Raw genomic sequence first — 26,708 nt, 5'->3', positions numbered from 1 at the left:
TTGTTCAGCTCTCTGGCTATGAAAATAAGATAGTAATTCCCTTTCTTCTCATTTATTGTCTTCCTTTCCCATCACTTACCTTCCTACTTCCCCTTGTTCTTTCCTTTTTGCATTTTATTCTTCTCTTTTTTCCTTTTGTCCTAATGAATGATCTTTCTACACTTCCTCACTAAATGGAGGCTTGGTAGTCTTGGCTCCATAAACATCTCTACCACCTGGATTCAGTTTTTGTGGGTTTTTGGGGTCAGTAATCAAGAAATTTAATCCTTTTATTTTTAATATTTATTTTTTAGGTGTAGATGCACACAACACAATGCCTTTATTTTTATGTGGTGCTGAGGATCGAACCTGGGTCCCACCCGGGCTAGGCGAGCATTCTACCGCTGAGCCACAATCCCAGCCCAAAATTTAATTCTTAATTTGTATACATTTGAGGTTTGCTTCACAAAACATATGTACAGATAAATAAAAGAGCAGCTTCTTAATTGGTTCATGTAATTGACACACTTGAATGGAATGTTCCCTGACTTGAATATTTTTAAGATCTTGCACAGAAAGGCTTCTTGCTGATAATTTCTAGACCCAAACAGTGCATGGAAACGGAATAATCATGTTTTAAGTTCAAGAAACTAGTATGTACTATTTGTCACTCTTTTCTTCCCCCTCTATCTTGCTTTTGCAATGGTATGAGTGATGGTTTTCATAGTAGGTGTGTATAGCACTGTATTTCTTTAAAAAATTATGTAGCCTTATTTGATCTTGAGAATAGATTCTTCACTTTACAGATGCAATAAGGAAGACTCAGACATTAAGTTAGCTGCCTGAACTTACACACTTAGAAAGCCTTTTATATTTTTGATTATTGAAATATACTGTCTCAGCACTTCATAAGTAAAAAGTATGTCTTGTAATTATTTAAAAATATAAGAACGAGTTAGCTCTTGCTAATCAAAAACAGAAACAAAAACTATCACCACTGAATATTGGATACACGGTCTTTACTTACCTTATTAATATATAAGGAAATATTAATATGCTGTCATTTCTTTCTGTTACTCTGATTTGAAATAAATTGTTTGTATTTAAAAAGTATTCAAAGGAACCTTTTCTTATCTATACAAAAATTCACTAAGCCTAAGTCACTAACTCAGTTGGCTTTTAATCACTGTTATATCACTGTGATGTTACGTAAGTCATTGTTTTCTTATTTCTAAAGTACATTGCTCTAAGCTATCTCCTAAGATGCAAAGAAATGTGACTGGAATAAAGTGCATAGCTTTCCCACTAGTTTTCCAATCCCATCTGTCATTATTCACCTCGTTGGTACTCACAAACACAACTTCTCACTGGTCCTTCACCTAACATTAATGGAAGTTGTCTAGTCTGTTACTGCTTTTTCCTTGTTCCACGGCAGAGACAGTTAAACATTCTGCTATAAGGAAACATATACAGACCCTAACTGTAATACAGCCTAAATGTGAAGTCCATCAATTGGCAACCTGTTAAGAATCAAACATATTTGGGAGAAATGACCCATAACAATATGTATCACAATGGGTAATGATTAATATTGTTGACTTTATAGTTGATCTTATATAAGAAAACAAGATGTTTAATTAGGAAAGGGCTATAGAAAGAATGTGAGATTATTTGGATCATAGGACAGGAATTTACAAGGACATTTGGATGAAGAGAAGGCAATCATATTCTTATTTCTTCCTACATATGAAATACTTTTTTCTGCTTTTGATTCTCCATCATATTCAATATTCCTAATAATCCTGAGATTAGTGCTAACATCCATAATTTTGTTTTATTTTATATTTTTAAGTTGTCAATGGACCTTTATTTTCTTTCTTTCTATCTTTCTTTCTTTATTTATTTATTTTTATGATGCTGAGGATTGAACCCAGTGCCTCACACATGCCAGGCAAGTGCTCTACCACTGACAAGAACCCCAGCCCAAACATCCATCATTTTAAATGAGAAAATTATGGGAAAAGAATATGAAGAAATTTATCCAGGTTTCATTATGTAGCAAGAGGTGTAAACAAACCCAAGCCATCTTTTCACAGAGGCAATACTCAATGGTAAGTAAGCATATTGTCATTCACCATATAAATGACAGAAGAGGAAGGATAGATGATTCTCCTTAGAGGTTAAAAAAAAAAAAACTCAAAGAGTGATAGACTTATTTATCCATTTTATAGTTTGGGCCAATATAACCACCATGGCAATATGATAAAAACATGACATTTGGACTCTTGCTGACTTGTAGTAGTAAACTTCAATAACATATTTCACAACTAAAAGTTTTGTTTATTCGGGAATAGAAATATAATAATGTTCATCCATTGTCTGGTACTCTGTTAATACATAGCAGATCTGACCATCCTTGCCTAGCTACCTATATAAATAGAATTAATTTATACAAAAAAATTATATATATATATATATATATATATATGTGTGTGTGTGTGTGTGTGTAATATGTATGTGTGTGTGTTTGTGTATATATCCCAAATTGAAAAGGAAAATTTGAGAATAAATATTTCAATAAATACAACCATGTGCCTATTATATGCCAGGAACTGTTTGGATGCTGGGGATATAGAAGTAAACATAGCAAAGTTTTCTACTTTTACGGAGCTTGCATTCTAGGGAGGGGAAAGAACTGACATAGAAGTTTCAAATAGTAGTAAATGAAATAAAATCATAAAATAAGCTAACAAATAAAACAGAGCAAAATGAGGTAATATAGTCAACCAAAAGTATAAAAATTGAGACTTAATAGGAACAGAGGCCTGTCCCATAATCATCAGGAAAGGCCCTGTACTCAAAGGGAAGAAACAGTACAGAATCTCTGCAGTGGGAACTGCTTGGTCTACTTAAGTATCAAGACTGGTTTCATGAGTCCTACACTGCCTTAATATGTTAACTTAAAGCAATACAAATATCATTAAAGAAATTTCAAACCAGTATAGTCACATATAACTTCAACATGCTATAAAAATATGATGTTTATTTCTGTGTAATATTTTTTCATTCTTGGTGTAAGATATACACACACACACACATTTTTATAGTTATAAACATGCAACATGTATTCTTTCTTATTTTTATACTGACTTTTAAATGCATTCTCAATTGTGTTATAGGTATGAATTTTCATTCTCTATTTTTATATTTAGAAGAGAAACTCCTTTTCTTTTATGGTATATACTCTCTAGATACTTTCTACATTATCTATTGTTAAATCTTAATAACCTTTTTCTTTTTTTCCTTATTTCTAAGTTAACCAAATCCATGGCTTAACCCCAATTTTATTATCTCTATGAATTTAAGGTAAAAATCTTGGCTTTTTATCACAGTAATGACTTTTTTCAATGTAATTTCCTTTTGTGTATATTTTTCATCATATCCTACAAAACTCTAATTTAGATTTTTGAAACAGAAGTAAATAAACACGGAGAACATAATAAAACAAATAATTTTGTGTCGATTATCATTTAGACAGCACAGGTCTTGGAGCATTAACCGGAAATTATTTTTCCTCTGTCTAGTTTCATATCCTGGTTTCAAGAACTTAATAACCCAAGCCTACCTGGGTCACTCTGATAGCAAACCAGGTGCTTATAAAGGCATATAGTCTATGTAAGACCTCAGTACCACTCAATCTGCTGCAGCAGTAATGAAGTGATAATTAAAGTGTCAATCTTAAATGGCCTCTTTTTCTCCCTAGACTCTCAATAAACATGATAATAACATGTTTTTAAAATGGGGTTTTCATTGCTCAACTACTCTGATTCATAAGAGATATCATATATATATATATATATATATATATATATATATATATATATATATATATATATATATATTCATATTCCTTATCTATAGAGCCAAGGTTCTTTGTATCCTAAATATTTGATTATAGTATATCTATGCATATAAAAATATGAATAGATAGCATATATTGACTTTTTAAGTGTATCTCATTCCTCCATTAAATGTAAGTTTTTTATAAAAAATCTCTGGCTCTCTAGTCACTGATAGTCAATAGGAACAAAACATTTTATGGGAAATTTATTTAATAAACTAACACTTTGTATTTTCTAACATTTTTGACTGACATCCAAACTCAGTACACAGTTAAACACACATACAAAAAATTATGAACAAAAGGGTTTCTTTAATAGCTCTTATAGGTTATACAGTGTACATTCTTATTCTTCCCTCTTTTTTTTCTATTTTATTTAAAAATCCTCATCATGACTAACTAAGTTGATGTTAAAAGTTACCAGTGGATAACAACCTATAGTTTTAAAAATGCTTCTTTAAAAGCATTATCAGTTTTCAAAGAATTTTAATGCATTTCAGACACAATTAACATATGAAATTATAATTTAATAGATATATGGCAACTTGCAGTTGCTGATTTTTAAATATAAGTTACCATCATACTATAAATGCATGAAATATATTAGACTTTCCATACCAAAATTATGATGTTCTTACTATTCTCACATATTATCCATTTTGTGTGAATAGGACTGCTATTTTTTTTTCTGTAAAGTCCTCAATGAATCTGGCACCAAGGCTGTTATTGATCACAAGCAGAGGCATATGGATCTTCTACCTTCTAAGGAATTAGGCTAATAGCTTTTAAGCTTTCTTCTTGTTGGAACAGGCCAATACATTGTACTCCTCTTTTTGATTATGGATATACCTTCTTGTAGAGTAGAGAAATATACACAAAAGTAGTAGATTGTTTTCATCTATGGAATAAACAGTGAAGAGTGAGCATAAATAAGTATTTAGAATTTTGTGTTAAAATACAAATGGAAATGCCTAACAGATCTACAAAGCCCATTAGGACTTACTGTCCTTGACATGTCACATTATTTATCATCCCCAAATTCTTTCCTCTTGTCCCTTCTCTATGAACAATTTCTACCCCAACCATATCCATTTTATATAGCTCCCATCATTCATAATTCAGTTTATATTCTCACTTCTCAAGGAAATTTTCCCTAACCCATCTCTTTAGTTCAAAGCTTAGATAGTATTCATGAATATTTATGGCATTACATTTGACATTTTTTTAGGATTATCAATTTGTGTGGCCACCAACCTGTTGACTATGAGCTCATTAGGTTCAAAGAATGTGTCATATTCTTCTTTGTATTCTCATCATTGAAGGAGAGCTTGGCACCTAATACACACTACCAAACCTTGTTAGAAAGAGAATGAGTATATTTAATCTTGGAGGAGGGTGCATGGGTAGCTTCCAAAATAAACACAAAAATCAGGAAATTTCTAATTATGTTTGCAAAGTTAAACTTGATGCTACCATCAGTCTTTGATGCTTCATGAAGTCTAGAACCCCAGAAAATGCCAAGTAGTTTTAATTTGATTTGTCTGCAAAAGGAGAGAAGAGAAGAGGGGGGGAGGAGAGAGGAGGCCAGGGGAAGGAAGCCCATAAAAAAATAGAGGAGACTTACTAAGGAAGTAGATGCCTGAGCTACATTAAGAGAGTTAACCCTGTTTTCTCTAGTAGTTACAAAAATTTCAATCTCATTCTGAGGTCTTTGATCCACTTCGAGTTGAATTTTGTGCAGGGTGAGAGATAGTTTCACTTTTCTACCTATTGATATCCAGTTTTCTCAGCACCATTTGCTATAAGGCTGCCTTTTCTCCAGCACTTTTGTTTTAGCACTTTTGTCAAGTATCAAGTAATTGTATCTATGTAGATTTTTTTGTGTGTTTTCTATTTTCTTGGCCTTAGTATCTTTTATGCCAATACCATGCTGTTTTTGTTACTATGGCTCTATAGTATAATTTGAGATCAGGTATTGTGATGCCTCCAGCATTACTCTTATTGTCTGAGAAGAAAGAAAGAAATAGGAGGAAAGGAGAGAGGGAGAGAGGGAGAAAGAAAAAAAGAAGAAAGAAGAAACAGAAAGGAAGGAACAAACGGAAAGGAGAGTAAACTATTAGCTATCTTTGAAAAGCTTATTCTAGGGCTTGCCTTTGCCAAAAGACAATTTTAAGATGATTTTTTTTTTCTTGTGCTAAACTTGACTCATCTCTCAGACATCAATTTAAGTGAAGAAAACCTTTCCTTGCTTAAATCTCTTCGTGAAAATTTTCTCTCCTATCATATTTTTCATAGCATGTTGCACTTTATAATACTTGCACAAGGTATTTTTTGGGGATGATTAAATGCTATGAGAAGCCATTAAGAACATAAACTGACAGAGGCCAGAGGCCATGTCTACCCTGTGGTGGCATCTGCAGTGCCAGTGGCAACACCTGACACATACTAAAATGGTTAAAAATGGTTTGTTGAGTGAACGGGGTGATGCATAGAAGTGCAGGGATTGTGTCTACTTTGAGTGGATGTTTTCTATATCCCTCAATCTTAAGAAAATATTAATTTGTCTATCATGGAGATGAAAAAGAAAACAATATTGTAGTTTGGTATATTTGGGGGAGAAAGGCAGGTGTGGTTAATATAGAGAACTGCACTTCCCATAGGGACTTGCTGATCTGAATACAAGTTTAATAGCTCTATGAATGCCTCTACTATTGGCAAACACTAAATTACTTTGGAAATATAAAATGGCTCTTTAAATTTCTTATTATTTATATCTGAAAGTAATTGTATAATTTTTCCATATTATAAGAACATGAATATTTTACTTTTCAAAATTCCTCTAGAATTGTCGAGAGTTGTCAAATCCCGAGTGGTAAAGATGGTTTTGAATAGTCTTTGAAACGTTTTTGTATATTTTGAAAAACCCTAAATAGAATTTAAATTTAGAGTTGTGGGATACTTACCTTACTTAAAAGAAGTACATTTATAGATTCATATCCATACACGATGGTACTTATAAGATTAAATTCATCTGAGGGAAATTTAAAGTGGGATGTACAGAAGAAGTGCTTTAAATATATGTTGTTAAGATTTTTAAACTTAAGATATTTTCCAGTTATTTTGATAAAAAAATGTGTTTTCTCAAATCATAGCATCACAGATTTCTTTTTCTTGTTTGTTTCTTTTCTTTGTAATGAGAGTGTCTGTGATCTTATATCCTCTGGGTGTGAAAACACATTTTCAGAGAATATCTGAAAAAAATGCAGTGAAAAATAAATCTCCTAGCTAAAGATAAAATGAGATGATTATAGAAATACAGATAAGTATTATTTGAGGTATCTCTGATTACTTGATTTCTCATTTAAGAATAGCTATGTCAGAACTCCCTGAGATTATGTTTGTATATTTTCATATTTTCTTCAAATAATAATGAATTATATTATAAAATTATAAATCATAGCAAGAAAGAATTAATTTTTCTCAACACCACACAAAAACTTACATTGAATTCAAGTGCAGGAACCCTTTTTATGTCATTTCCAATTTATTCCTGGTGCCATCCCAGCAGTACATAGCACTTATTAAGCAAGCACTTAAAAGTCTTTGGTGGATGTTGCTTACTGAATCATTCTTGGTGATGTTTTCTTCTTTTGTTTCTCACCCATCTCCATTTTCCTTCAAACTCATATAATAACTTCACATGTAGTTTGGGCATTTCTACCCTCATGAACTGGAACTAGTTACAGTCTTATCTTATTTTAATCCAAGGTAAAATATGACTTCTTTTCCTTTATTAGTCTTGGCTTTGTGCCTCTTAGAGGAACAAAAATCAGGATCCATTTTAAATAGAGTAGTCCATGGAATGACATTTGAGTACAGATCTGAAGGAAGGGCAGAATTTAGGTGGGGCCTTGCCTGGTAGTTGGAAGAAACGAAAAGAGGTCATATGGATCAAAAAAGGTGGGCTGAGGAAGCACCAGTGGCTTTTTAAAAGGTAACATGGGGCCAAATAGTGGAAGACCCATAGGCTTTTATCCTGAATGAGTTGGAAAGACCACTAAAGGATTTTTGAGCAGGACAGTGCTTTCAACTTGGGAGTTTTTTGTGATCATTTTGAATAAAATGTTCTGGCTGGAATAGGCTGATTGGGGCAAGAATGGAAATTAGAAGAGAATATGTTCTTTGTATGATTGTGTTTGAAACAAAAGTGCTCCGTAGTTTTTCTTTCTGTTTCCTACATTCTGTGTCCTCTAAGTACATTAACATAACAGTGAAAAGCACAAAAATGTTACCATAGAATTTTTATGAAAGTGGAGTTAAGAATGCCCTCATATAAGGTAGAATTTTTATAACTGATTTTATCATTTTAGCCTGTTACGTGTGCTTTTTCAAGTTATCTTGCCAGCAAAATTTATAGCCTTTGGGTAATTAGATAAAAGTTGGGCTAACTTCAAGGCATCTGAGAGAGTATCAGAAAAAAATATTTTGTTTTTGTTCTGTGACTGAAAGACTTACTAACGCACTTATAAACAGGTAGAGAAAAAGCGTGAATGTCGAGTGGGCACAATTGGCTCTAAAATTTAACTTCCATAAAATGCTTAGATTGGTATTGCTTTTCAACAGAATTATACTTAGGAAAAAAAAAGGTTTTGCTTTTCAATGTTTTACATTTAATTTAATTTTAAACCAAATTTTGTCAATATTGACATTCCAAATGATACCCATTCTACTGAATGAAGGCTGACTTTGAAAATTGAAACATATGTAATGCCATATCTTAAAATGACCTATCATCTAAATGTTGTTTATTATAGACAAAAACCATAGCAAATGACTAGAATTAAAAGATATTTATAATTTTTATACCTGCGAAGGTGTTTTAATCAGTACATGCTCCCAATGTCTTTGCTACAAAGGATTCAGCAAGGATTTCTCTATTGCCTGGTAGGAACTGAATATTTAATCAAATATTTTAGAAATTTCCTTCAAAAGCCTTTATTTGTGAGCTCAGAGAGAATATAATATTGTTAAAGAGTTAAGAAAGACTCAAAAGACACTTTCAGGGGGAAAAAAAAGTATTGGGCAGTGTATTATTTGTTGCCACAGTAAGAAAATGGAAACTTAAGAATCATGGTGTCTAAGTAGACACAAGCTATTTGAGGTAAACTCATTCAACAAGTCTTCATGATCTTTATATACTATTAAGTCACCTGATCCAGCAAACTGTATTCAGTGTAATCTAGAATGCCAGTGGGTGTGTGAGGTTTAGGAGAAATTGTTTTCTTTGGAACTGAAGCAATAATGGTTTTCTATGACACATGCCCTTTCTATATCACATCATAGTTGTGTATATTATTTCTCTTCCCTGTTAGAACATGGGCTACTCCACTAGAGGAGGATGTCACAATTATCTTCATATCCCAAACAATGTCTTATCAAGTTTATATTCATTACATATTTATTAATGGAATGAAGTATGGGCTTTCTCCTGAAATGCTAACACATAACTTCAATATCCAGCCCTTTTTTGAAGAAAACTACAACTAATATTTGCTTAAGAAAGTTAGAAAGTTGACTGTGTTTTTCAAATGTGATCTTTGCTTTTTGAAACCAGGCTTAACATTTTTAAGATGAAAATATTTGAATCAAACTAATTGAATTTTATTTCTAAAGAGGATTGCTCAAGTTTTGCACCCAAAATCTATTAGTGGAGCGTTGAAACAAAATTATGTTTAGAATCTAGTTAGTAATCAAATTACATTAGAAAAGTAAAATACTAATTTCTGTCATTAGTAGAAGTTAGAAAAGGTGTAGATTTTTAGAACCTTAGACATAAGGGTATTTTAAAATATGTTTTGGGCATAATTTTTTAAATTTCTCTTATTTGGGAGGACTGAATATTGGTCTCATTTGCAGAAGACAGCACATGTGTCTCTGTGATGTTGATGTATTTAGGTTGTTCATGTGTTAACTCATAATTCCTCTCCTGGTTCTCTCTCCTGTATATCTTCTGTAAAGTTAAATGTTCTTGGTGAATGGTGGACCCATCTCCATTTAAAAACTTTAATGTAACTCTTCAAGTTGCTGAGAAACTCAATCTACTGAGAAATGATGTATAAACAATAGTTTGTATATGCTGGACACAGAGAAGTGTTCCATAAATGATAATTATCTTCACAAGAGTTATTCTATTTACTAGTCTTATTGGAGTTCTTTTCTTTTACGGTGTGCTTCAAAGATCACTACTTTCAGTCATCTGCTTATTGCCTAGTTCTCACAATTCAGCAGACCTCTTACTGGTTGGCCATTGGGTCATATCTTTGATGATGGCTGAGTCCTGGCTCATCAGGAAACCAAGGGTGTGATTTGCATTTTAGCATATCATCCTCCTCCCTCCTGCTCACTGTCAATTCCATTTTCACGTTGGAGAGCAAAGTTCTGAAGACATCTTGTATTCTGAAGTTTCCCACATCCTCAGGTTTTACTACCTGCTTCTTCTTAAGGAATGGTAATATTGCCATGTCTTCCTTATGGTAACAAATCTGTACTACAAAAAGACAACTGTAATTAGATTAATACATAAAGTCAAAGATTTTCTTTTCTCCTCGATCCCCTACTTTTTCCTCTCCTGGAACTATTGTCAATTTCCTGTCCCAGTTCTCCCAGAGTGTCTGGTCAAGTTCATTTTGTTAAAATAATAAAAACTTATTTCAATATCTATAGTTAATCCATTGACAAGCATGTGCTGAAGTCCTACTTTGTCCAGGGATTTTTGGTAAGCATAGAGTCAGAATTTCTTATATTGATGTTCATGTTTCCTAAAGGTTTCACAATATTTTCTTAGAAGTTATATGCCAAACCTCCTGTGTATGTTTGCATAAGCATTTTTTTTTCAGGGAATTTTATCATATTGTCAAAAGATTAAGACTCCAAAGTGGTTAAGATTTGCCTTTACCAGTTTGGAGTCTTAATCTTTTGACAATAACTGGGGAAAATGCATGTAACACATGTCTAGTTGGGGAGCTTGAAAGATAAGTGCAACTGACACTGTAAATGACAGTATGAAAATAAGGGTAAGTGGTATTCATTTGTGAAGAGCAAAGGCATTTAGTAATAATCAAGGAGAGGAAGAATCAAGACCAGGTCTGAAATTAGAAAAGGTATTGATGAATGTTCCATGGCATTCCTATCCTGTGGGAAAAAGACACAAGAAAAACCTTGGAATTAGTACTGATTTGATTGGGAACAGAATGAAGAACCTGGGTCTCAGAGATCATTAAGTTTTTGAGTACAAGAGATATTAATAATTTCTGTGGTTTAAAATATCAAGTAATAAAATGATATATTATATATCATCTTTTAGTTAATCTTCCTGAGGCTTAAAAGCATTCTGATTTTTAAATCTTATTTTCCAGAATTTTTTATGAGGTAATTCCTAAATAGCAATGATATCATGATATATAATTAAGAAAGTCACTGTTGTCCAGTTACCAGGGATAAACACTGTTCTCTAATAGCAAATTATATTAATGACAGCAGCTTGCACTGATCTACACTAATGTTTTGTTTAGATTTCAATTTTCTCAAGTATATCCAGTGCATTTTTCTCCCTGATCTTTGGTTTATCTGATTAGAAGGGAGAGATGTTGAAATTTTATGATTTAGGAGAGATATATCCACTTGAATATCTCCATGTCACCTCAAAAAATAAGATCTTAGACAGCTCATGACCCTCTTCTTCCTTCTACTCACAGCAGTTCCTTTTCTTTTCCTTCCTTTCCAGAATTCACTGCTTCTATCAATTGCAAGGTCTTTCATTCTTCAACTCATTCATCCTTCCCCAAATTGATCCCCTCCTTCCCAGAAAACTTTCTCACCTTTCTCTGCCATCTCTCTTTCTCACTTGTTACTTACCTGCATTTCCATGACTTCTGATCTCCTATTCAGAGTCAGATTCTCTTTCCCCTCTCTCATTTTAAATATTTCCCTGTCTTCCAGGCTTGGATGAAAAATAACCATCTGTTAGACTGTTTCTGTTGTACTCCACTATAGTAATCATGTTTCCAAAATGAATCCTTTGCTTGTTTGATACATAGGTATCATAATTCATGGTTTTTTTATAGTTAACCTTATTGATTTTTTTTTAGAGGTATCTTACTTATCTTCCCACCTGAACTATAATATTGTAAGTAGGATCAATTTATTCTTCTTTTAGGTTTATTTTTTGTTTTACTTTGCTTTGTTTTCATCTACCACATCATTAGGCACAAAAATGGGCTCTTGATATGTGGTTATTTGTTAAGACATTTGCAAGGTTTTAGGAGGAAAATAACTACTATCATACATTGTAATTTACAGTGTAGAAAACACTTCCACATGTTCTTTCTCATTTACTAATTGAAACAACACTATTATGTATTATCTCCATTTTATAGATAACAAATCAGGCTAGAGAGACTCACTGATTTGATCAGGAATAGAAAAGTAGTAAATGCTAAGCCACGAAATAAACTTAACACTTAACTTTATACCCAGCTTACCTTAAATGTCTTCTGAGGTTGCATTTTATATAAGAAAGGCTAAAAACAACTGAAGAGCTTCTAATGTCTACTTATCGAAGATAAATAGATCTGGAACAAATTTGTCAAGATAGCTAACAGAAGTTCTGGATGTTACTCAATTTTGAAGTACCCATAGCGAAATGACCATTCATTGGTATTTACTTATATATAGAAAAAAGTAATTTAGGCAGCTTTCTGAGGTGTTGGATGAAAGGAAACTTTGGCAGAAGTGTCCCTAGAAGTCTGTTTGGGAGAAAGGTCTCAAGTCATGAATTTGGTGACATCTGTTAAGCAGTCTTTCCTCTAGATCTCCTCTTTAAATGTTAATCAACGACTACAAAAATAAATCAAACACAGGCAGAGATGCCTGCCATCTCAGGCATGTCTTCTTAAATCTGCAAAGCCAGTCCTGGGAAGCTTTATTTAGTGCTGACAAATATTCAAATAAATTCTTCCATGTGCATAAAGTATTCAGGAGATACTAGAACATCTAAGAAAATTATGTATACGTTAATAGCTACATCATAATTTTACATACTGGTATTTTTTTTATTCTATTCTTCTTGATATCTATTATTTTGGTCTTAGTGTTTATCAATCAAAGATCAAGGTCTGCCTGATTTTCCTTCTGTACCCTTGTATGATTACTTGAACTCAAAGTGTGGTGAATCCTTGCTAACCTTGAACCATGCTAAGTGGTTTCAATGGGATAACATTTTACTTGGTTTAAAATACCCAGGTGGACTCATCAGTTCACCTCTTGGATTCATTGATATGGACAATACCATCCTTTAATGTTTTTAACTTGGAAACAATTTACCTGATACCCACAAGTAATTGGAGTTTTTCAAAAATTATCTTAGTCACACATACCCAAATAATCAGCCACCACAATTTAGAAGATTAAAAAAAGAATGTTTTAAGCCATTCTTCAATAATATGACATAGGAGAAATACTTTAGGAATATGAAAAATCACCAGCATAGACTCCAAATGATTGGTTTGCATGTCCTTTCCTGTTCCCTGAACACATGCTTTAAAACAAGAGCCGCAGCTGGGCATGGTACCAAACACCTGTAATCCCAGTAGCTTGGAGGCTGAGGCAGGACGGAAGCCAACTTCAGCAACTTAGCAAGGCCCTAAGCAACTTAGCAAGACCCTGTCTCTAAATAAATTATGAAAAGAGCTGAAAATGTGGCTCAGTGGTTAGGTGCCTCTGGGTTCAATCACTGGTACAAAAAAAAAAAAAAAAATACAACCCAGGAGACCCAAAACTTTAGATTTTGAGAAATAAATTGAAGACATAATTTGGCTGTAGAAAATAACACTTATTTTGCTGGTCTGACTTAACATTCAATAAAAGAAGAAACACATACTAGGAAATTGGGGCAAAGAAAGTTAAATTATTTTGACTTTTTATAGAATAGAAATATATATATGATTCAGCAACACATCTGATCACTGCAGACTATCTCAAGGAAAAGTTTTCAGTGACAAATAACAATGAAGAGAAAATAATTTTTCTGAATTCCATAAAATTTTTTAGATAACTGGATCTGAATTCTAATTTGAGATGAGTCACTTTGACAGAGAACATAAGTCAAATCTTTCAGAAGGAAAAATAGAATATATAAATAGTATACATATTATATAATGTTCTCATGATGGTTTAGGTTCTTCAGTGCCTCAATTGCCCTCAGTTGAGAACTTTTCTACCAGTACTACTTACCAATCCTCATTAGGAAAGTGAGCACACAAATGAAAACAATTTCAGAGGATTTGTAAGTAGTGTATTAAAAAAAAAAAAAGGTGACTAGTAGTAAATGATAGATTACTCCTTCAAATCTGCCAGTCATGTTTCTTCCTTTGCTCTATTTTATTTATTTACTTTTCATTGGCCAATTTTGAGAATATGTGGACAACACAAAAAATAAGGTTATTGAGCTGCTAACCAATCATATTTCTAGATATAATAGCATAAATATTTTTAAATGTTTGGAGCTTTTTGTTGTTGTTGTTTGTTTTATTTGGGTGTGCTGGAAATCAAAACCAGAGCTTTATGCATGCTAGGCAAGTGCTGTACACTGAACTTCACCTTCAGCCTTAACATGTGTATTTTTAAAATGAACTCTCTAGAAATTCCGTGTGTTTTGCAAAATTTCAATCAATAGTAAACATAACTTTGAAAGTCAGATCATTTGTCTACCATCTGTACTGAAGTGGAAAAGTCTAAGCAAGAACTTTGACTGGCTACCTAAAAAATAAAAAGTCTGCAAACTTAGATCTCATGAAGTTCAAACCATAAGGAGCTATTATGGAGACAAAGACAGCCTTCTATCTGAATAAAATTTAATGTACTATGATTTCTGCTAAAACTTGGCCAATGAATGTTAATATGAAAATGGAGTTCTCTTAAGTGACGCTACAGTGCAACCCTACAGGTAGATGTAAGACTAACATTTATCTCATTTTACATAAATAACCAAAACAAATAACACAGATTGCATGAAGTTAATAAATTAGAAATGAATTTAATATGTTTATAGATTCTTCTGTCATAACCAAGGCAATGATATAAGACATAGTAAAGTTGCCTTCTGGTTTCTACTCAAGAATGCAGTATTCAGGGTTTCTCTTGCACACAAACCTTTCAAGGGACCTAAGTGTAGTAAGAGATACGTTTTTGTAAACTTGGCAGAAATAATATATTTTAACCACATAGTTGATGAGAGAACTAAACTCTTTCCACCTAACTTTGTATTCAGATTGTATTGTTATTTTTTCTTCAGAAGAATCCTGACACTTGCACAGATGTCAGGAAACTCAACACCTGGACGAACATCAACATAGTTTCCCTCTGCCTAGATTTCTTTTCCTCCATTTTGCTTGTCAAAATTCTTCCTAACATTCAAGGCTTACCCCAAATACCTCCTCTTCTATGCAGGTATCTGGGGTTTTTTTTATAGTACTTCGATTTTATATCTATTTTCAGCATTAATCTTAGTCTTAATTTAAGACTGCAAAATTGTTTTACTACTTTTTTTAATAATCAGTAAAATCTAGTAATAAATGTTCCCAGCCTAGATTTAAGCTGACAGAAAGATTTGTTCCCAAGTCTTGTGACTTTCCAGCTGTGTGACACAAAGCAACTCATTTAATCTCTTACTTTCTCCAACCTTCAGCTTCTTCACTATCAAATGAGCATCAAAATAATCTTATCTTTTTCACAACGTGTTGTCAGGATTCAGTAAGATAATGCATATTAAGTGCTTATCAGAGAGCAGACAATAGTAAAAACATTTTATGAGCTAGTTATTGAAATTATAGTATTTGATGCCAAGCACAGAAAGACACGTACAACATCATCTCATTTAATATAGATGTTTTAAAAAGTTGAACTCATAGAAACAATGAAATGGTGGTTACCAGAGGCTTTGGGTTAGGGACAATGGGAATATGTTAGTCAAAGGACACTAAATTTTAGTTAGATAAGATTAAGTTCAAGAAATCTATTGTATCATATTGACTACATTTAAAAACAATATGTTCTTTATATGGAAATTCCCAGGAGAGTAGATTTTAAGAATTACATCACAAAAATGTACATAAATAACTAATTTATCTATTCCACAGTATATCCATATATAAAACATCATCTTATATCCTATAAATGTATATATTTTTGTCTGGCCTTATATATATGTGTGTGTGTGTGTATGTGTGTAAATCAAGGCAATTGATTTTATATATATTTATGTATATGTTATATATACACATATATATACATACACACAAACATCATGTTGTATATTATACAATTTTTGTCAGTTTAAAATAAGTAAAATTAAAATTATGACTAAGCCAGGAATTTTTATATATTTTCCTCAGCATCCCAAAGAATATCTTGAAATTAAATCTTCATTGAAATGAGTTATTTTATAATAAAATTGATTATTTCAAGACATGAAATCACTTTGAATACAAAATGAGAAAAGATTTTTAAAAGTTTCCTCTTAAAACTAACTTAAGACATTAGGATTATAGGATTAATCCACATATTAAATAAAACAACCAAAAATTCTTCAAGTATGATGTTTATTCTGTCAATTGCTTAATGTAAAATAATATTTGTTTTAGCAATTACCAAAGAGTTAACATTTGTGTGCTTCCCACATAATAAACAGAGTCTAAAAAAAAGTGTTTGGTGGTTTGAAATGTGGCATTTTCATTTGAAAAAAATATGTTATAATGGAAATATTTTCAGTTTTGATTAAGATACTTTAAAATAGTTTTGAAATCTGTACAAGTATTCCATGTGTTGTTGTTAATCTGTATTTTTTGCTATTTTGCAAAATATTTTAAATAAGACCATATATTTGAAGCTATAGGACCCCGAAATAAAAGATTGTGATATATGCAAAGGATTTGAAAATGAGAACTAATTTCTAGTCTACTAAGAACAATGAAAATTTCAAAAATAGCAAGAACAATCAAAATGTTTTCTCAAGTTTTATTGCATAGTGGGAATTATGGAATAAATTGCAATTTGTAGCCATTGTAATAGGTGAACTTCCAGTCTAGAGAGAGGAGGCTTTCCACCATACTGGGGACTTTTAAAAATGGTAATGGAGTGGTGTAGAAGAAATCAAGCAAATGAAAGAAACACAAGAACAGGAGGCAAGATGGGCCATTTAGATGCCAAGCATGGGTGGTTATTGTACATTTAAACCTTTCCCTCATATAAATGTAAGTGGGAATAATTATTTCTATTTCAAAGATGAGTGGTGCATAAAAGCACCCAGATCAATTTCTGACTGCTAGACACCATAGACTGTGCTATAGAATTAAATGAAAAGTTAGTATTGGGGAGTCTAACTCAATGTATCTCAAAATCCTTTCATCATTCTCTTTCATCCCCACAAATTTGTGTAAATATAGGACTATATAATTCTTTTCTACCAACTTAAATTGTTAGTTGTCCTATTTGGACAACTATTTTCATGATTGATATCTATAAATCATATATCCTTATGTAAATGGAGATTTTTCAGAATTTAGAAGTTAATGATATTTCCATTGGTTTTTATTATGTATATATCATTATAAACTATATAATCAAAGCCTTTGTATTTGATTATATAATTAAAACCATTGAATTCTGTTTTTATTAAAATACTATAAAATTATATACCTTAAGATATTAAAAATTATATATGAAAAGAAGTTATCTTATAATTATCTTTATTCCTCCTTGAGGAATATAAAAAGAAAAAACATAAAATAATTTTAATTAATCATTTCTGTATTTTTAAAAGGATAATAAGGAATTTAAAATTCAATAACATAAAATATCACTTTCTACAGCAAATTTAGTTTCAATCAATAAAAACATATGACTAGAAAAGGTATCTTCCTTAAATCTCAGAACTGCACAATAATGATCTTAAGTCCTTTTGACCAATGTGCAATAAATTTATGACAATGTCATCATTCAAATAAAAGATGGCAATTTTAAGGTAAAATGTATCTTAAATTTTTCTTATTTCTTATACGTGAACTATTCAAATTGTAGACAATGCATTTAAGTATGTAATTCCTTTACCTTAATTAAACTAAAATGTCCATAAAGTAGTTTTTGTACTTTTTCTTCTTTAAAATAGCATTTGAAAAATTTTCAGGCTCACTTATTTTTAACAAATGCCAAATGTCAGAATATCATTAATCATTTTTTAGCTTAAAAGAAAAGTGACTTTCCTTTCTCTATAATTCAAAATAAAGCATAAACACATTGCTTACTAAACTATCATTAGAGTACTTTGGATAAGATTAAATATTCAATAGTTAGAACTTAAACTGTTTTGTCTCATATATATATATATATATATATATATATATATATATATGTGTGTGTGTGTGTGTGTGTGTGTGTGTATGTGTGTATTCCCCACCCCAGGCTTACATACTGTCCAAATCTGGAAGTAGATCTTCATCATTGTATAATAATCTTCAAGCCTGAAAAATGGCAGTCCAAGACTTGTGTAGACACACTTACACAGTTTATCCTGATCCTTTAAGAGGTGTGTCAGATGATGCCTTAATACTGGTTCAAGTTAGATCCCATGCATTGGTTGGTTCAATGACACTCCTGATGATCTACATAATTTATTAAGTGCCATGGGCAGCCCCTGTGCTTGGTCTCCACATTTATGATCTCAGACAAAACACAAAAAAATGTTATTGACCTACTTCAGTTTTAAAATTTGGAGATATTCCCTTCCCCAATGGTTTTGAAATATTATGTTGTTTAGGGAAAATAATGCTGAATATAGTGACTTATTTTACAGGGTCCCTGTACACAAGAGTTCTACCTGGGCAGAGCTGAAATTCCGAAAGTAGGAAATGAACCAAATATAAAGGACATTTGGAGCTTGTGCAGAAGCAGCCTGCTTCATGTTTAGGTCTTAAAGAGATGGAATACTTCAAACTGAAAATTCATACTAACTGGAACTTCCCAATGTTATGAAGCAATTTTCTTAAGGTTTCTGAATGCTTGAATGTCAATGGTTATAGTTTATGGATCCTTTCCCCTGTCTAAATGGTTGACAAAGCATCCTCTAGAGTCAGAGTTTTACTTAATCTCACTGTCTCACTTTTCTTATATGTAAGATTGGAATAAGAATAGTATTACCTCATAGATTTATTTTGAGAACTTATGTGATTTAAATAATGCTTGTATTCTTGGTACTATGCCTCGCGAAATCATTATTGGTATTGCCCTTGTTCTCTTCTCAGACATAGGTTATCCCCATACTATACTAAAATGAACCAGTTTAAGAGGGGAAACAACAGTAAAAATGCAGGTTGGAGTCTGAATGTTTACTTTCTTTTTCTTTTTTTTATAGTTGTGTCGAAGAATGACAAACAATATAATCCCTATTCTCAAAACTTCCTCAGCCCTCTGATATTCCCAGTCACAGAAAGTAGGATTTGAATGGCTTTAATCTAGTTTGTCTTGGTAATAGACCCACAGTCCATCAAGAAACAAATGCCATTCTGTGGCTCTAGTTAAACAGAATTCATGATTGTTTTTTCCCTTAGGACTGCATTGCAACCTCAGACGAGAATGGCAGCCAGCCAGCGGGTCCTGCCAGCTGGCTTTCTGCTATACTCTGGGTTTTGGAGAACAGGAGCACAGATATTTTTGATCCTGCAGGCCAATTTAAGCACAATTGATAATGCAGAGAAAAACCTTTGACAGTGATTTCACATGGAGGGAAGCTATGTCTTTAACATAAAAGAACACAACAATTTCTTAGTATCCATCTTCAAAATGAATATTGGCAAATTATCACCTAAAACTAGACCTTTCTAATGGAGCATATGTTCCAAGAGTTGATTCCAAATCTAATAAAAGTATAAAATGACATAATTGTTGATGTTGAAATATTTAATTTTTTCTTTCTTTTATTTATCTCGAATACTTCTTTAGTGGGTATTTACTATGTGCCTGGAGCTAGCATGGCACTTCATTAATTCCTTGGTGTCTTTGGCTTGGCAAATTCTGCTGTAATATTGTTGTTTACATTACACTAACCCTAGAAGACTTGCACATTATACTAACTCTAGAAGACTTGCTCACTGAATATCACTACTTCCGAATAAAATATGTGATTAAAATTTCTCATTTAACACTCTTAATAATTGAGATTATTGATAAATTTCTCGAGTTGTCTCTAGTAAAGGGGATTTTACCTTGTCCTAAATGTACTCCTGGAGCTAGAACAGTGCCTGCAACAAGTTAAAAGTAAAAAGCAGCAAATAATTCAATGACTAAATATGAAAATTTAAGAATACACAATATTGTTTAGAGAAAGTAAGCAAAAAATGAAAAGCTAGAAGCCCTGGATAAAAATGTTTTCATTTCCAAAATTTATATGATATTGTCCAGATACAATTTTTCATTATGTTTATAAAGATATATAATATATGCTAAATGCACATTAATGTATCATAAGGTAAAATGTCCAGTCTGTATTTAAGCATGCGTGTAGATAGATATAATCTATTCCATCTAAGAGTTTCAAAAATGCTTGTGAAATGTTAATATTTTTCACCTAAAAGAGATTTTTTCTTTTTTCTTATTCAAGAAAATTATTTTTCTCTGAAATTCAGTATAGCTCTTTAAAAAAATTCAGTTCTGTGTTTAATATGCAGACTTAAGTATAATTTGATTTTTCTGAACCTGTCTCATAAAACACTGTGTGGAAACTTCTCTTCTAATATACTTAGTCCAATATGCTTTATATATATTTTTTTTAATCTATCAATGTTTTTTAATGAAACTCCAAAATAATTTGATAAGTTATTCTATAGGTAAAATAGAATATTTTCCAACACAAAGGCCCTTTGAAGAGAAGTCATTAATTTTTTTTTTTTTTGTAAAATTGAATTTAGCTCAGATTTTTTGAATGTAAGATCCTTTAGAAGCACAAATTAAGAAAATTGTATGAATATCCAGACTTCTTATCTAAATTAAAAATAACATTGTCTTGCAATCATAGTGTAAGACCAAACACAAATGTGACAAAAATAAGTGGCCATTGAAAGTTGCTAATGCATGCATAGAGTGGATACTAAAAGAGGCTGTGATTTTGGAGAACAGGAGCACAGATATTTTTGATCCTGCAGGCCTATTTAAGCATAATTTAAAATGCAGAGAAAAACCTTTGACAGTGATTTCACATGGAGGGAAGCTATGTGGCCGAAGTTCCATTGTTTCCTGGAAAGAAATATCTTGGTGGAGAAAAAAATACTGAAAGGATATTTATTTGTTTATCGTTTTATTTTTTCAATCAGCAAAAATTAATTTAATTTATACATATTGACTAGCACTCGTCTATCTCTAAGATTAGATTTGGAAGCAAGCTACATATTGTACCTACTCTCATAAACTGACACTGAGAAGACAGAAGTTAATGTCCAGGTAAATATAGTGAAATCAGGTTGATTTAAGTGTAAGAAGGAAATAAGACTAGAGAAGGACTGGACAAGGGCAAGGTCAATTTAGATTGAATGGTCTAGGGAGTGTCCTTTGAACTGAGAACAATATGACAGGAAGCTCCAGCTAACAGAAGATCTTGTGTCCTGTTCTCTAGGCAAAGAAAGAGCTAGGGCCACAGAACAGATCTTGGTGTGTTTGGAGAGGTAAAGAAGGCATGTTTGACTGGAACACAAGCTACTAGGGGAAAGGAGTAGAGAGGAGGCTAAAAAATGCCAACTACTTCTATCATGGAGCACCTGCTCCTACTACCCTGTGGGTCTCAGAGGCTATGAAAAGAGTTGGACTGAACTCCAAGTGCAATGGACAATTACAAACAGCATGGCAGAGAATCTTACTTATAATTTTAGAAAACCGTTTTGTGTGAAAAAAATTGTTCAATAGTCCTTATAGTTATATGACTTTGGATCTCTGTTGGTGATACATTCTTGTTTCTTCATTCAAATATTCAATACTGTCAAATATGCATATGATTTTTAATGTGCTTTTTGTGAGAGCACTAGAAGGCAATTAAAGCATTTGCCACAATATTTTCCTTTTCATTCTTTTTCATGAATACACTTTAAGTTCTTTTATGAGATATTTCAATTAAACAATACCCAATTCATTTATTTCACTATATTCTTCTTACATATAACTTCACACACTATTTTTAAAGGTCTGTGTATATTTTTCTCTATCTGATTGACTTGATATTAATCTATTGCTTATAGAAAGAGCAGTCATGAACAATGTTTTGATAGTTCAGCCATTTAATGTATAATGGATTTTTTTCATGATAAAGTTGCTTGTTTTCTAGAAATATTCATTTTTAATTAAATGTTGACCTTTTAAAAGCATTTTTTCCCCAAAGAAGAGATTTTTTCCATGATTGATGAAGATTTAGTGTTGGTACTTAGTTTAAGATTTTATTTTGGTGTAGTAATTTTCCTTTTCTTTATTTTCCAGACATGAATATCTGCCAAACAAACACTATATTTAAACCCCTGAGAAGTTCAAAAGGGACTGGAGATTAGCAAAGGGAGTTCTTTTATATTTCAGTATCCTCTGTAATTAACATTTCTGTCTCAGTATTAATAAAACTAAGCTTTTGCCTGCTTCTGAATTTCATTTTAGTGGTTGAGGCCATTATTATTTTTGTGAAAAGACAATCTAGCTGTTAAAACTAACACAAGTATAAATTGGTGGGTAATTGGAAGAGATAATTTGCTATTATGAAAACATGTCCAAATATTTGTTCACATAGTTGTTGACAAAATGGTGATTGTAAGATCAACCCAGTTCTCTTCCTCAGACAACAACTGGTTGTTGTGAGGGCTTGGCCTCCACAGTACTCATTTGGTCAGATTCTATCACACGTGCTTGAAACAGCTTCTTTAAAACATGGAGAGTATTCTTAATGGAAGAAATGTGGATGTACCTCTTTATATCCTTGGAGAGTCGCCACATGCTTTTACTAATCTCTATTAATTCTGATCATATAAAGATGCCTCATCTTAACATTGTGTAATCAGTGCCATTGATTCTTGAAAAATAAAAATACATTTGTTTATGTAGATTGTTAAGGATTCCATTGAAAGCAAAGCTCAATATGAAGTAATAGTAAAAACATGACTCATTTCAGGGAGGTGCCCTCCACATCAGGCACACAGTATATATTTATATATAGCCAACTCTTGGAATATGAGTTCCTTATAAATGATAAAGCAAAATAGTCTTTCAGACAAATGGAAGTTATGGAATAAAAAAACTTAATTCACCGATAATGATAGCTTTCACTTATTGAAATATAATAATATTATTAAAGAATACCAATATTGTTTTTCCTCCAGGAACTTTTTGTTTCTCTAGAAAGTGTAAGACCATGAGTTGGTTCAGAGCAAATACCCCGAATAGATATACACATAGACAAGAAACTTACGTTCAGCTTTCTGCTTATATGGGAATATGCATATTAATTATAAAACAAATAGGAAGATAAGAGTTGGTTGGTTATTTCACTGGAAACTGTTTTGTCTGATCCTGACCCTATAGAGAGACAATATTCTATTATCTGATAGTCATGGAATGTGTATCTTGGTCTGAAAGATTTATCATCTTGAACTATTAACAATTTGAAGTCTCAAATAAACATTGGATGCACCATTTTCAGAAGGTCATTTTTGGGATTATTTTATAAAGCAGGGACTATTAATTGAAATCTCACTATTCAAACTCTGCTAACATAATTTCTGTAGGGTTTTACTGGGGTCAAAACATTAAGTCAGCTGGATTTGGGAGCAATTGTACAGAATGAATTCTAAACTCGGGGATTCACAACTGTCATTTATGTCATGTCTGGTTGGAAAGTAGTATATAGTTCAAAACTGTAGTTAAAATTTTAAAATATCAAATGTGAACTCCAACTTTAATGCAAATATGGATTTTTTTGTGTTTTATATAAAAAGTAGAGAAAAAATCTCAGAATACTTCATCTTTTCTATGTAATATAATTATTTGAAGAGTGCAGTAGACTTATTCATTCTGCATTTGTTAAAAATGTTTTGTTTATTGCTTAAAGGCATACATATAATATCATGACAATTTCAAAAATTACTGAATGCTTTATAATATTCTGAATGCTTACATGATATATGTATATATTTAATTCTCATAATTTTGAATAACAAATAGATTTTCATTTTATATAAAAAAGTTATCATATTTATGAAATTTTATGTATTTGTAACATTTATAATTAACATACAAATATTTTAAGAATATTTTGAATTCTCACACACATTCTATAACAAGAATTCTTTGTACCCTTTAAGATATGAAGCAATAATGTTACCCCATTCATAGTTTTTACTTCTAAAGAATCATAATAAGGGCAGGGGTGGATGACTGAGTGCTTGCCTACTATGTGTAAGGCCTTGCATTTGACACCCAGCACCACAAAAATAATCACATAATGTTGTATTTCTTCAATCTAATATTATTAAAAGCCTAGTTGGATTAGTGGAACCAAATAATTAGTATGTTCCATTAAAACAAATAATAATTTATATAGCTATATATACTATAAGTGTATCAGAATAACAATTAACCTTTAGCTATAAACCATTTTATTAATCTCTATTTTTATAGCAAAGTGTTAAAATTTGAAAATCAAACTGGAAGTACTAGTGTGCATTAAATTTTTATTAATTCCTTCATAGACAATGTTGACCTGAATATATGTGTGAGATGTTGAGCCAGTCATGATCTGCATATGACTGAGCCCTTATAATAGTTTTGTGGTGCTGGGGATCAAACCCAAGGCTTGTGCATGGAAGGCAAACACTCTACCAGCTGAGCTATATCCTGTTCCCCCTTATAATACTTCTAAATTGCATATGTGATTTATCTATTTGAAAGCTAATGCAAAATTGAGATACACTGAAAAGAGCCATCATTACCCTAAAAAAAATGTTGATGGTTTAGTAAGTATTTAATGGGTGCCTTCTCTAGTAAAATCATTGTGTTGGATCTGTGGATAACAGGATGTACAAAACAACACAGTCCCTATTCTCAAACACTTTGCAATATGTCCACCTAAATAACTGCCCAGGATGAGGCTCATAATTCTAAACTAGATGATTATAACAAATCAACATCAAACACAGAGAGGCTATGTCAGTGTAGAAAAAGCTGCAAGATAATATTTTTGTTTGACATTTGAAGGGAAAACACCAGTATTCCCTATTAAAAAAAAAATGGTACACATTCGATCTTATTACAGGAGTAGCATTATATGAGCCACAGTCTATGAAACATAAAAGTACATAGATGGACATACTTTGTGTTCTTTCTAATAATGTGTGTGTCATTTTAACCTAACACATCAAATTTACATGTAATTATCTGTGTATTACCTTACCAATTAGGCATAATTGAGCTAAATGTGATTTAGAAGTAATCTCTTTTAGTAGATGATTTTGAAAGTTTGGACTTGACTTTTTACTTCATGAACTCATTGAATGGTTTTAAACATCTTATAGTTCTTAGTCTCAGTGGAATCCTAGAATTAGAAGGCCAAAGAAGATTAATCAAGCAATTTCCCAATTAAGATGTCTCCTTCAGCCCTAGCAGATGTTTTCTCAGTTCTTTTCCTGAACATATCCAATAGTGGACAATGTCTACTTTAAAGACAGTCTGTTATTTTAGGACTGCTCTAATTTTAAGAAATTATTTCCTGTGGACCAGGAAAGTTAACCCATCATTTCTCAGTAGCACTCCTCCATGATCATAAAGAGGTCCTATTGGGCCAACCCATAGTTCCTCCTCAGGAGAAGTAAAAATTATAAGAAAATAACTGTGACCTAGCTATACAGTTAACACTGGTTAACTTGGTCTTACTATTATTCCCAGATTTAAGAGTAGGCTACTACTGATTTCATGGAGAATTGGAAATGCTCCCCATCAAAATCACTTATTTGTTGAGAAGTTGTGAGTGTGGTGGAAATTAAAGGAAAAGCAGTAGTAGTTAGAATAGCTAAACTGTCTTGAGAACTCATTAATACCAGAATTGCATACAGTTTCTTATTCAAGTAACACCATTTGTGTGCATTGAAAAAGAAGGAATGGTTCGAAGAAAGATAAACTGTCTTAATACCCCTGGCATTTTGTTATATACCATTTCCAATATGCTTTGAATACTGTTATTTATTTTAATTTTAATTTCAGTTTCAATAAAATATAGATTACTGAACATTGAAATACTATTCTTTTCAAGAGAAATGACCTTAGAAAAGCAAAGGCAGATTACTTGACCTATTTAAACAATTTGAAAAATTATAGCAGATTACTATGCCATTAAAAATGTTGTAAATAATTTAAACCTGCTTATTTCAGTTATGTGATGCAGCATGAAGTTTTTATTTTTTTCATTTCTTTCCCAGGGGGACTGCTCATATTTCATAAACATGAATAAGTTTTTCCTCCCTGAAGCAAGATAAAAAGATATTTGTAACTTAGGAGTACTCCTTGTCATGTATTTCAAGGAATCTAAAGCAATCAAAGCAATATTTTTAGCATACTCATAATTAAACCAGTGAATAAAGCTACAAGTAAATAATTTGTGCATTTAAATACTATGATTACATATGATGTCTTTTCTAATAGGAGATTTATTTATTTTCAAATATTAAGATAGTCTTAAAATTTACAAAACAGAATACTAGTCATA

This window comes from Marmota flaviventris, chromosome 3 (genome assembly GCF_047511675.1).
Source record: "Marmota flaviventris isolate mMarFla1 chromosome 3, mMarFla1.hap1, whole genome shotgun sequence".
Classification (NCBI taxonomy): Eukaryota; Metazoa; Chordata; class Mammalia; order Rodentia; family Sciuridae; genus Marmota; species Marmota flaviventris.
Note: the sequence above shows the minus strand (reverse complement) of the source record.